The sequence below is a fragment of the Macrosteles quadrilineatus genome, unplaced genomic scaffold (genome assembly GCF_028750875.1).
Source record: "Macrosteles quadrilineatus isolate MER2022 unplaced genomic scaffold, UCM_ALF_1.0 Scaffold_1__1_contigs__length_201487025, whole genome shotgun sequence".
NCBI classification, from domain to species: domain Eukaryota; kingdom Metazoa; phylum Arthropoda; class Insecta; order Hemiptera; family Cicadellidae; genus Macrosteles; species Macrosteles quadrilineatus.
The window spans coordinates 183,616,956-183,631,759 of record NW_026542594.1 but is presented as its reverse complement, the minus strand read 5'-3'; positions in this window follow the sequence as shown (position 1 = coordinate 183,631,759).

Below are 14,804 nucleotides of genomic sequence, written 5' to 3'. Positions count from 1 at the left end.
GAAAGGAATTTGAAAATCTATGCACATGCTGTTCAACTCTGTTCACACCAACTGGTTGACTAAGGGCAATTTAAACAGAGTGTCTGCGTAGATGATCACCGCGGGTACAGAGATAATCCCCTTTCTTACACTATATATATATCAATAAGTGAGGGCCCTTTGCTAGTTTTCTCTCCCTTATTTTATGCTTCATTGTGAATGGTTGTACAGTATCTAGATAATAAAACTAGGTCTTAAAATTGTATTGAAAAACATGTAAAATAGTCACTTTTTACATGTATTAAAATTAACAAAAATATTTCCGCAACATTTAAATGGCAAATTAATTTCAACGCGAGCTCATAAAGGACTAAGTATCATCCTTCAATTTTGATAATTATATTACAAAGCATGTCTTCTAAAGAAAATGCGTCCCTAATAAACTATTCCGTTGATGATTCCAATATTCATATTACAGCTGTAGCATTTAAACAATCATCTTAATACAGCAGCGACTGAGTTACATTGTTGACTGAGCTAACTCCATCCAATCAACAAATGGAAACTTTCCTTCGCAATAGTTACACATTGCAAACGTTGTTACCTTTGTGACGATTGCGTGGTGAATATTTGATAGTTTACCTGTTATGATACAATATTGTAGATTAAAACTATTACTTTTTTAGTTGACTGTATCATATAAATACTAAATTGCTTATACTTGCAAGTTATATGTGCTTATACTTATTAACTGCTCATACTTATTAGCTTAAAAGTTTGTTAGTTATCATTTCATTATTTTTTTGTGATTTGACAACAAATAAATTGTATATACATAAACTCATATTTAGATATTATTAGAAAATATCCCATAAATAAAAACAACACATATAAAGAAGATTTAACAGGGTATTAAAATTATAAATATTTTTAAATCTTTTTCCATTTCAGCTACATTTTAAACATTATAAAACATTTTTTCTTTTATTTCAGGTAAAGAGGGTGTGCAAAGTTAACATATAAACAGCTCAATAAGCATCGTAAGTAGACTAATTTACCTATTGTCGGGACCACGTAAGTTTGCAGTTGAAAGAGGTATTTACCATATGGTTTTGAATGAACCAATGAGAACCGTGCGGTGTTGCCAAATCTGTTAATACCAGCTGATTTTAATATATTGCTTAGTATATTTTAATTAGTGTTGTCAACGGGCGATGTGGCAACGTCGCACTAGCCTTGTCTTGTGATTGGCTGCCACCAACTGCAAACTTACGTGGTCCCGACAATAATGATAGGATAGGACGTATAAAAATGTACATTTACAGCGAAATGATTTGAAATGTTTCTCTAAGATATAAATATTTTTTAAATATCAGAATGAAAAACATTATTTGAATAACAACTCATTAAGTAAAAAAGATCACCAAACAAAGACAGTATTTGGATTGATTAAAAGAGGTGATGATACAAGTTAGTTAGTATAAACGTTATTACCCTGAAAGGTCAGAAAAGGATTAGTTCCTGGAAGAGATCATATAATCACCCCTTTGTTTGTAACAAAGGGTAAAAATTTGGTAAAACTAGTTCAGATAAGGCTAATCTCATGACACAGGCAGGTCTTTATATAATTTTTAAAACAACATTTATATAATAACGTATTCATTATGAACACTGTTACATTGCAATACAATATCTGCTAGCCGTATAACTAGTGCAAATGATAAATTTATTGTACCCTTTTTTCAACTAATATAAAAGTAGTTTTTCAGGTCAAACATAAATGAAAAAATAACTTTATAATTTATTGATAGTTCAATTGATTTCATTCATTGTTACGTACTAGAAACATGACGTCATTAATTATTAAATTCTTTACTAAAATTATGATTATAAATAATCTAAACTAATATTATTTTTTAAGTAACACTGTTATTGATGAATATTTTTACTCTATGAATACAACACATTAAACTCTATCTATATATTATAAATAAATATTACTTGAAATTATTAAAATAAAACAAAAAAATAAAAATTTTACGAACCGATAAAACTTTTGAAATTTTGTAACGTTTCCGGGAAACAGTTCCCAGTGAAGATAGTTTCTGGTTAAACTATTTAAAATTTCTCTCACAAACAGGGCTTTCACACCTGAAAATGATTATTAATTTTGAAACTTCAACTCAAAAACCACGATACTTTCCTCTATGAATAGTTTATGGAATCCAAGGAGGAAATAAATTATTTTTGTAGTTGCGAAGAACATAAAATGTACAGCACTTATGTATTGAAAATAAAGGCTATTTTCTCATCTTTAACGTTCCAAAAAGATGACATGTTTCAATATTGATCTTATTTTTATTATGTTAATGTCAATATCATGAGTTAAAAATCTTTTAAATTGATATAGTTCATTGTACGAACTATTAGTTTATGTCTTATAGGAAAGAAAGTAATTCAATTAAATAAAAGTGTATGGAAAAATTACAATAAACCTATCATTTAGTACTGGTGTGAATTTTTTCAGTGAAAAAGAAGTATATACAAAAATTAGTTAATCAACTAGTTTTACCTACGGCTGATTTGTTTCATTGAATGAAAAAATATTATGGTGTATATTGTACACACGCTAATACTCCATCAATGGTTGAGTAGTTTGCTCACTTACATGTGGAAATGGAAACCCGCATGGAAAAATAATTGTGTAAGGGAAAACTATTTATCAATTAAATTTTCTTTCGATGAATTTTTGTTTGTTAACTTGATTATTTTTGCCCATGCAACTAGGTAGGACTTTCACTTTGTTACTGATATATACCAAGGATTAAGTTCCAACCTCTCTCTGTTAACGGACTTGAGTCACGCTAGAGAATATTTAAAATTCTACAGGACCTGCTTATCTTACAAGCCTTGCTAATCAGCTTATTAGCATATTTAGACTTTTAGATACTTTCCAGAAGGTCCAATTCATGCTCAAATACCTTTTGTGTTAATTATTAATTACATTCTGATCTTGCTATAAAAGTTGCAGAGTTACTTGTTAAAGTAGTCTGTTTTAATACTGGAGAGATATCTATATTAATAGGCAAGCATGTTTCTTTAAAACTCTTAAACACTTTTTTCTCAGCTCGTGTGTATCGTAGGGAAAATCTACGGTTACCGTTAGAAAGATACTTTCATTTAGGTGTACAGAATCCCTTCATAAATTAAAGTAGGCTAAAAATAAGCACAAAAAATGAATTTAAAATCTTTAAAAATTAACATGTGCCTTATGGGTTGTTATGCTGGTGACGAAATAACAACGGAATATACTCGTAAAACAGAAAATCAAAACATATAGAAGAAATTCTAATCACGTGTTTTATTTTCTTTAGTAGGGTAAAAATAGAGAAGTCTGTACATTAGATATTGTTGGTCGAGTTTTAGATCACTGGTATTGTATAAATACACAATTGCAGTCTTAAATAAAAACAACCAAAGGACTTAGTGATTTATAACAATTATACTTCTGTATATTAATCATAAACGACGAGAGACAAGAATTAGTAATTACTGGGCAACAGCAGTATATGTGTTCTTTAGGTAGAGCAGGATAATTTTCACTTTGATCCTGACTCAAACATATCCTGAATGTAGTTTGTAGATCGACAGACATTGGTTGTCTAGTAAAAATTATTTAGGTAACAAAATTACATATTTCAAAGCCATAAAGATAAATAAGCTTATAATCAAGAGATTTGTGAAATTGACAATATATAATTTGCTTGACGTTTGTTGTCCTGAAATTGATTGCAATTTTTATTTATACAAATTACGACGACTAAGAAATGCAAAATCATGACCATTGCATAAAGAGTTACGCTCATCAAGAAAATGTAGGTAATAGCAATTAATGTGAACTGATACTGCTTAGAAACGCCAATTCAAACACTCAATTCATGCCCTTTTCTGGGATGGTTTGTTAGAAAGGATTTCATGTTTTTGTTCTTTCTGTGGCCCGGTTTTACGAAACTTACATTCAGGATTATTTAAGTCGATTTTCTCAAAGCTTCACATGGGGTATCAAAATGAAAGGTTTTTATTTAATAAAAATAGCTTTTACAAGTGGAATTATGACAATAACGTATTAACATTCCAATGAAAATACGTCCTAAATCTTTTGATCGAGACAAATTATTTTAACGAGACGATTTGTTGCACATGTTGTAATACCTTTGTTTCCCCAATTATCCTGGATTTACTATAACGTGGTTATTCCCTTTCATCAGTATTGCATAAGAACAGTCAGAATATATCCCTCCTATCCTCTATAGTACGCTAAAATTACATCATTGAGATAAACAAATTATATCCATAAAACATTTACAAATATGCAGTTGTTTGCGAAATCATCAAGTATCATGTGTTTGTTATCAATATCTAAAAACATGAAGTGAAATAACGGCAACCTCAAATCTATAAACCAATCGTCTTTGTGCATTCTGATAACAAACCAAATGTCCTTTTCCGAGACGATTCTTCACAAAGAATTCCATGCTTTTGTTCTTCTTGTTATCCTGGGTTTAATATTGAGATACTTAGATTGGTCTTTTATAAATAAATACTTTGTATTTTATGTTCGTTACGTCGAAAATCGCTTTCTTTAAACTAGTTTTCATGTACCAGAGGGTTTATGTTGGATGTTTTTACTTGTATAGTTGTAACTATAAGGTCCTCATTTTTTTCTCAGTAGCTTTAATTCATAAAGCCCAGTTCTTGTCTACAAAGTAGGTTAAGGTAATTTACTTAAAGGACAAATCATGCGTTTTAGAGTAATATTAATTTAGCGCATTTTTTAATGTATAGGGGTTATTGTAAGAATTTTAATTATTGGTACCAATGGACAAGGATGTCGTGACTAATTAGATTCTGTATAATTTTATTATTTGTGATTTTATTTCTTTTCTGTAAAAAACCTTAAAAATATATACAGAGTGTCCCACATAAGGTTTCTCAAATTGATTTCGCAAAAACGGCTTAACGTACAAGGATGAAATAAAAATTATTTCTTTATTTTTAAATACAAGTTGTTTGGGTTTCACACAAAATGAAATAGGGCCATTAGTGTTAAACCCAAATGACATGCATTTTATATATGAAAATTAGGATTTTTGTCATTTACACAAAAACTAAAAGAGATACGAAGTAAGTGTAAAATACAAAGTTGTTAGGAATTAAAAAAACCTACAAAATTATGCACCACTTGACATGTGTTGCTACTTGAAAATTTTGAACAATGGGCATTTGCAACTTTTCAAAAATGATTTTTTTTTATTTTTATTATTTAAAACCCCGTTACTTTTGACATATTACAGTAAAGCTTATTTCACAACGAGTAAGAATTGGTATAGGACTGATTTTTCCAAAACAAACTGCCGCCATTTTGAAACGGAAAAAGGTAGTTAATTTCTGTTTTCACCAAAATGTGTGTTTATTAAATACCTTTAAAATGATGTACCACATGACATATGTTTACATTTGAAAATTCCCAGATTTGAACTTGTGACCCTCAGTTTTTAGCACACCCTGTTTAGGAAAAAAGATAAAAATATTTCTACGTTATTCCTTTGGGGTCAATTTAGCGAAAAATAATGTTATTTCATCCTTGTACGTTAAGCTATTTTCCCGTAATCAATTTGAGATACCTTACGTGTGACACCCTGTATAAAACGATAAGCAACTTGTATGAAGGTACCTATAACTTTTAACTCGATTAAGAAAAAAATCTTGTAAACAAAATAAGTAAGTTGTGTGTTGTTTTTGATGAAAGAATATAGTTTAAGTTGTTCATATAAAATTCCTTATACTTTCACCGAATTCTTAAGTTTTGCCAATTATTCATAAAGTGAATCAACATAATGGAGCTTAACCTAACACATTTAATCAGTTTAACGCCTACGATAGTGTTTTTCACTTGACAACGATGTAGGCCTAGTATTTTTACAACCACTCATACATGTTTCATATGCTAATGTTACATACATAAAATAAAATGTAACCAAAATATAAATTATTTCAAATCCTTCAAAGAGATTATATATGGTATAACATTTACATTGTTCATTCTACGGAAAAAGCTTTCCTTGAATACAACCTTCATAGTATTGATCCAAAGTAGTGTGTTTAAGACTTTATGCAAAGGTGACGAGTAAAACGACCCTGCACTTTATGTTCTTGTTCATGCTAATAGTGTGATCTAAGTGAAATAGGCAAACACCAAATAGAATTGGCTTGCGTTCACTATTATTTAAGGGCTTTAGATAATTTTTAATTTTTATATCATCGGAATAGTTAGTATTCTCCATTTTACGTAATTTTTGTTCGTCGCGCTGGTCTTACTAATTTTCATATTTAAAAAAAGTATCTTTATTAACTAAACTAAATCTGTGTACAACTTGTAAATAACTCAAATGTATACAGTAACAATAATCACATAATAATGATATATGATTACAAACAGATCAATAAATACTTTTAACCAAACATGCCCCTTTTCACAAATCAATTTTTTTTGGAGCTTTGACTATCCTGGTTCTGGTACGTTTAATGAAGGGTCAAATATACCACGAATTACGACGCAACTTTCTCCCATTTACTTCAACAAATTTGTTTCCCAGCACATCTACTAACCCTATTCCCACTGATGGTTGAAAACATTCCTGATCAATACTTTTTGTCCCTTAACAAAAACACTGGCTTTCTACACTAAAGAACACCAATTTTGGGGCTCATACTAGTTAGTTCTTATTAAAAAAGAATAGGTGGTGTAAAATAGGAGGTTTTTCCGGTTTAACTACTCTCACTCCAGATTGTTTACGATAGCATTTGAACGTGTAACATTTTTTTTCAATTTATTTGCCAAATCAAGATTGTTCTAAACTTAAACACACTAGATTCTGGTCCAACAGCGTATTGTAACTTGTGGAACCAACATTGCAACCAAGTCTGTTAGAAAAGTTGCTGAAGACGCAGAGCGTTAAGTTCTCGCTAACTTTAAACTATCTTTAATCCGTTCTTGAGAAAATCCCCTACAGTTCCTTTTATAGGCTTACATTCAGTTCAAAATGCTGAATAGACACTGATTTATTAATGATTTTTTAGACTCTCTTATCTTTTTTGTTTACCATAAGAAAATCTTCTTTTTATACATTTAATTTAGTGAATATATTTTTAAAAGGAAATATTCTACTCTATCAATGAATCTGTGAAATTGCACGAATCAATCACAGAAGAATTTCATACTTTCACTTAGAATAATTTGATGCTATAACAACGTGATCGATTTGTCTGATGAGAATCTGTATCACGCAAACGTCAGGCGGATAAAGCTGCGTTTGAAGCATGATTAATCAAAACTATCTATTAACACAAGGTCTAATTGATAAAAATCATGTTTTAGTTCAAATATTCAACTCGATCTGGATAATTAATTATACCTTTACCTTCTATTTGATATGTATAGTGTAAAAGTTTAAGTGTTGTAAGACAGAAGTTTTTATTTAATTCAGTGTTTCGTTTTATAAACTTTTTTCATTTATAAACTTTTTTGGGGGAAATGAACTTTTTCTAGTAGATAGAGCGTGGGACGTGGGTCCAAGAGGTCCCGGGTTCAAATCCCGCCAAATCAACAATGGATTTTATCTAAGTGATAATGCCGCAACCCCTAGGTCTAGTCTGAAGTAATGTGAAAAACAATCCCAAGCTCGTGCCTAGCATCCTAGGACAAAAAAAAACAAAAACTAAACTATAAACTTTCAAGATTTATTGTTAACTAAAATCTATCGTATTTGATATTTGGGTAGGCTTGAAAACATGATTTCAAAGTCTTCGTAAAAATGCTACTGAAAAGTTCCTAATTTTATTTTATAAAACTTGTAAACTAATTTTTGGTAATAGAAAATATTCTTCTTGTTTTGCTATTTCCATTCCCAGAAAGATGTTGTATTTCTTACGCAGCTCCATAATGGTCAGAACGTTTTGTTCAGGTTAAAAAAGACTTCGTATTAAAATATTCTACATGCTTTTTAATAATCCTTATGTCATTGGTAATGTTTTAGTTTATATTTTTTTGTTAGCAATATGTAATCCTTCAGAGTTTGAAATGTTAAAAAATATTGACTATAATCGTGGATATTTGTACAAGGTGTTATTATCTTACATCTATTATTATTTCAATATAATACACAAAGTAGGAATCGTATATTGAAGCAAGAAACACATAGAAAACCTTGAAATATTCTCATAAATAAACGGAGATGACAAATGTGAAATTGGGAAAACAAATTTATTGGACAGGTGAGATTTCGTACAACAACTACAAAGGAACCTCCTGTGGTTATTTAATAATACAATATAATTTATATTTGTACATCGACGAACATAAAATGCAAAGTTGATCTAATTTTCGAATTACATTCCCAGCAATATGAGTTTACAAACACTATTATCCTGATACAATGACAAAAAATATTAATCAATGGAATAATAATGTCTACAGTACCGGTAGATTAGCAAATTAAATTAATTACAGGATATTAATAGACTGATGGTATATTTTGTTCTCATATTAAAAATTAAGGCAAAAAAATCGAAATACGTGGATTATTATATGGTTACCTGAAAATTATCAAGCCGGTAGATATTTCGAATAAAAAATAGGAGTTTAGGTTAGCCCAAATCATCCTTGTATTTACTAATAATAATATCAATTTATCATCTCATATTTACGTTGAATATAGGCCTAATCTTGGAAAATTTGCTTGAAAACTATTAACCATTTTACGTTCCATACAATTTTTCCTATTTTGTTTATAACAATTTACAATTTACTAGATTAAAAAAAAAACGACATACTATATAAGTTTATATTATGAGCTTGAAGTGTAGTGATCTTTAGGTTATACGTTACTTAGGCTCAGTTAAGGTTTAAAAAGTGCAAGAAAGATAGTTTAGGTAAACTTAAATCACTTCTTAGATTATTAAAAAAGAACTACATTTACAAGAGTTTTTCCAAATACGAGTAATTAAACTATAGCATATACATGTAGAACTAAATTACTATATATAATTTTAAAACCCCCATTTTACATATTAGGAACAGTAAACAGAGCGTTATATATTAAACAAATTATAGCATCAAATTATGACTAAGAGCAATAATAGTTGCAATTACAACGGTTATTCCATTAATTAGTCGCTGTAATAACGAAGGAGTTGATCTGTTAATTAATCTCAATCGTGATAAACCTCAATAATTTAATATTTGATTACATTACTCGTGGTTCCTGCTTCCTTCTAATTAATTACTGCCTACGGATGCCAAAAATGTCGTGAAATTTCGTTATATTTGCCTGTAACTGAACGTAGATTTATTTTTTTTATGATGTAAAACGTACAATGTAGCACTTAAACTATTTAAAGTAAAACATCTGTGCCCACTATTTTAATCTGCCAACTACTTGTCATACTAGGCCAACTTTGAGATACTTAAAATGTTTTTTTTTACAATTTCGTATTAAAACTTCTAATTAATTATTATTGGATAATTAACTGACTCGCTCATCCGTAACAAAGAATCGTTTTCACTAGACCGCTTGGATAAATATTTAAACAGTTCAAACTGTTCATTTGGAAGATAATTGCACTTCCATTGGTGCAATGTCAATGGCACGCAAAGCCACTGCAATACTATTGCTTAGGTCCCGTCTCTATATATTTTTTGTAGTTAAATATGATAATGTACGTATTTCAAAGTTTAAGCTCTTATACAGGTTTAATCTTACTCAAGGTACATAATTCTATTCTAAATTCATCCTTCGATTACATTTAGGTTGAAATACGCTAACCCGATAAGGTAATAATAATAATAATAGTGGTAAAGTATAAGTAAAGTATAATATGGTAATCATAGTGATAATAAAAATAATAGTGGTGATAAGGTTAGACTAATGATTATTATTTGATTTATAGTCAAATTAAGTGATTTATTTTGTTATATTTTATATTAATAATTATATTTAGTTATAATTTATTACTATATAATACTACTAAGTAATACTATGTTTAGATTTTTAAAGGAAAATATTTAACGCTTAGAATGTCCCATTTGTTCAGTTGTTGTAAGAGCCTTTACAAATTGCTCTGTAAAATTAAATTATTCAATATTTCAAGGTGGATTAGGATTAGGGACGGGTTTTAATACTAAAGTGTAAGCTTATATATCACTTTATAGATGTCCAATACTTCTACGAAAATGTATGATTTATAATCTACTAAATACCAGGTAGTATTGGTGAATCTACAAAAATTATGGAATTTTTTGGTAAAGGGTTTACGGTGTGTTAAGAGAAAACGCAAAGGGCTATTGAGGATATTGATATTTAGGAATTTCCATTATGATTGATCCTGATGTTTCTACTTTTGAATGCAATATATGTAATAGGTTTTGTAATATTTATGCAAAATTTAAGTGACAACGTTATACCCATACAGTTTTTTAATGGTTGAACACTTTTCCTATCACCATTTATATATAATGATATTCAAAAGCACGCCTTCCGTCAAATAATTACGTAATTTAAAAAAAAAATCTATTGAATCATCAATATATATTTCCATTGTACCATTTAAAATATTGCTATGTTATTATAAGACCGTTACTTGCCAAATCTAAGCCTGAAGACCTTGCATAGTCAACTTCTTATTGTAATCATCATCATTTTGTAGTAATTCATTACGCTATTCTAGTTTAATAGTAGATAATACTATTCAAAATCATGACTTTTTCCACACCTTACGTAATTATTACGTAAATACGTTTCCAGCTGTACTATTTGAACAATCATCTTACTACAGTAGTGACTGAGTTACATTGTTGACTGAGCTAACTCCATCTAATCAACGAATGGAAACTTTCCTTCGCAATAGTTACACATTGCAACATTGTTACCTTAGTGACGATTGCGTGGTGAATATTTGATATTTTATCTGTTGAAAAACGTATTGCTTTCCATAGAATTTAATTCAAATATTTGATACCTTTTGAATACATTGATATTTGCACATGTATGGCAATTATTTAAGCAAATATCTAGTAAAATGAGTTTGTTAAAAATAATATATTTCACTACTAGTTACGTAAGTGACTCACTTCATCACCAAATTAAGAGAGTATTTAACTTTTTAGAAGCCTAAAATGGTAATTAAATTATAATGAACCAAACCACCATTTAATGTTGTGGTGATGGTTTCAATGCTAGTACAAGACCTACAAAAGTTCACTTTCCTTTGTTTTATAAAAACGCACTACCGTGGAAAACTCATTTTAAATTTAAACGATTCAGTACAGTAGTTATATATTTTTTTACTGTTCCAACTTCACATCCTAGGACGCTAGCTCTAGCCCCGAACTCTTTTATACATTACTTAAGTCCTAGAAGGTTTCGACACTATCACATAGATCAATTACATTGGTGATTGGCGGGATTTGAACCTGGCACCCTTGGGCACCGAAGCCCCACACTTTACTACTAGACCAGCTCACTGCCCCCGTCGTAATATACTGAAAGAATACTAAAATTTAAGGTTTACTTGACGTTTCAGGATCTGTAATCCGATCATCCTCAGGTGATGAGAAAGTATTTAAAACACTACAAGGACAATACACAATCCAAGTTGGAAAACACAACAATAACTACGTACAGAACTACTTCATCACATTATGAAGTCTAAAAGATACAATAGAACTTGACTTAGAGTTAAAATCCGTCTACAGCTGATTTGCATCAATTTAAAGATAGTCCTGATGCTGAGTTAACTAAATATACTTTTTGCAGAAAGAGTCATCACATTGACAATAAAATTTTTATATTTATAGCTGTGAGTCACAGCTAAAGAGATTGCTATAAAAATGTTACTGTAAATGCTAGCGATAACGATGTTTACAATATTGCAATTACAATATTTCAAATATACTCTATTTTACCTGTATTTTAAATATTATTTATAAACTCTTTATTGTTACAGGTAAGGCATTTGTGCATCCTTATAACGTTACTGCTCAAACGTATCGTAAGTAAATGTTAAGACCTATCGATTTAAATACAGGATTTAAAGAGTCTCAACTAACGTATAGCTATGTTGGTTATCCTATAATGTAATACCAAATGAAAGTTTCTAAACCAACTAAGGTGTTTTTGTCATAAAAAAGTAAACTTTGTTCAAAATTAGTTTGTTATTGCTAACGTTATTACTTTAATAGGCTAGTTCCTGGAAGATATCAAATATAACTCACACTTTTTGTAACTATTGAATTCGGAAAAAATATTTCAGACAATTTTAATCTCTTAGGAATAGGTACTTGTTTAATTTTTTTTAACTGTTTAAAATTGTTTTAAACATTTATGAACACGATAAAACCACTATACTGTGAAACACCTAAATATTTTGATTAAGGATTTGTTTTTAATTAGTTTTATTATTTTTACAATTAATCGTTGATAGTAATAACTGTTGAAATTAAGTCAGCCACCCATTATTTAGAAAATATATTTAAATATAAGTTCAAGGATAATTAACAATGAATTACTGTGTATGCTCCGATGAACGATTTTAAACTTTTACTTTTACCGGTTAAGGGAAACTGTAGCTAGTGAAGATAGTTTAAAGCAAAGCAATTTCGATTTTCTCTCACAAACAGAATTTTCACACCTGAAAGTAATTTTAACTTTTCAAACTTTTTTCACCACACGTAACTGGCCAAGAGACTTTACTATATAATAATTGTTAACGAAATATGTTTTTAGGCAACAACATGTTTTTCGTTTATCATAAAACATATTTTTTTTAAATTATAAAACATATTTCTAAAATTGTAAGGATTTAAAATATAATTTATATTGTATTAATAAAATCATTTAGGGACTTACTTCATGTTATAAATTAAAATACATGACATCGATAAATGTGTTTCTTTTGTGTGGTACTTGATTTGAACCGTGGTATTTTTATTTGTGAACATAATAAAAACTACAAAGGTAACTACAAAATTTAACGAACATCTATTGACAAATTTCGGATATAAAATCTGTTGCTATTTCATCCTACCTCACCATCATGTTTTATTCTACAAAACAGCTTACTTATCAAAATATTTAAGAGTAAAAGTACAACTTGGGTAAGTAAATCAATTATTTAAAAATTCTACAACTGAACGCTATTTTATAGGTAAATAGGGGATCATGAGTGTTGGAATTGGAATTTATTTATCCCTTCAACAAAATAGGAACTTATTCAATTTAAACATGATTTCCATTTGAATTGAAATTTGAAATTCCTTTCAAACGAAGCAGTAACACAGTATGTACTTTATCACACTTTTTTATTCATTAAATATCCGTACTGCAAGTTTTAGCTATAAAATGCACAGCAATTTGCAAAAAAATTAGATATTGCCTATACAGTAATTAAATAACATATATTTAACATATAACTTGGACAACATTTCGACTTTAAGTATGTAAAATACTATTAACGAAAACGAAAACTATTTAAAATACTATTTAAGTGGAACTTATAGTGTTAAATATCCAAAGTATTTGGTACGAAATCAATGGCAAACACAGTTTTCAATTTACTTTAAAACATCAAATTTTTACACGAATAATTACTTTACGATTGCTTACAGATTTTAGCCAAACAAAACAAAGAAAAAATATATGTAAAATTTTTATTACAGTACAGAGAAAGAAAACATGATTATTTACTGATAATGACGCTTGCATAAAATATGAACACTTATAAACTATGAAAGTCATTCATGATAGTTTGAGTAATATTGGTAATGATGACGTCATTATTGTCGACTGATATTACCATTAATGTAATATATTATGTGTATAATTTAAAAGAAATTCAAAACTCCTAGTAAGGTATGATAATTTCTTACTACTTCAAAGTGGCGTAGGTAACATCAGCAATGTTTATCTAGAACGTAATTATGTTTTCACCACACTATGGTGTTTTTAGCTGTATTACATACGTTAATTGGTGGCTGAAAGTTACGTTTTGCTGGCCATGCCAGCTGACGTCGTAATTTGGGAACCGAGCAGGTTTTTACATCCCGGGCTGCAAAATCAGCTGTTCGCTTACTTACATAAAACATGAATGAATTTTAAATACACAATCAAAATCCATAGCATTGCAATAGAATTATGTTATTGTCACCGTTGCCTAGCAACTATTTATTTTTATTTTTGCTGATTCCTCAAATAATTTCTTCACATAACCTTAAAGTTGTAGTTGTGTTGACTATCAATGTGCGTTATTATAGTGGCGGATAGTAGTAATAGGGTATAGTGTGGTGAAAAATAGCGTTCGTACCACGGACCGAAATGGTTTTTCAGCTCTCGATCGATTTAAGTTCTTGACTTCGTCTCAAACTTAAAAACTATCTCGAGCCGGCAAAACCTCATTTTCGGCCCTAGGTACGAAATATACTATATTATCATAGGTAATAAACATGTAAACATGTGATATAGTAGATTGTACAAGAAAATGACACACGTTCTGTCTCTATACTCTAGCAAGAATCTAGAGAGTAAACATGTAGATTAGGTAGGGACCAGATTGGCATCTAATTAAGGGATTAAAGAGGTAAACAAGATGGTGAAAACAATTGCTAATCGAAGCTTAAAATAATGTAATACGTCACTTAGCTAGAACAGGTTTACCAACAATAAAAGCCAAAAAACTGTAGATAGAATTTTACAATAAAAATTGTTTGCAGG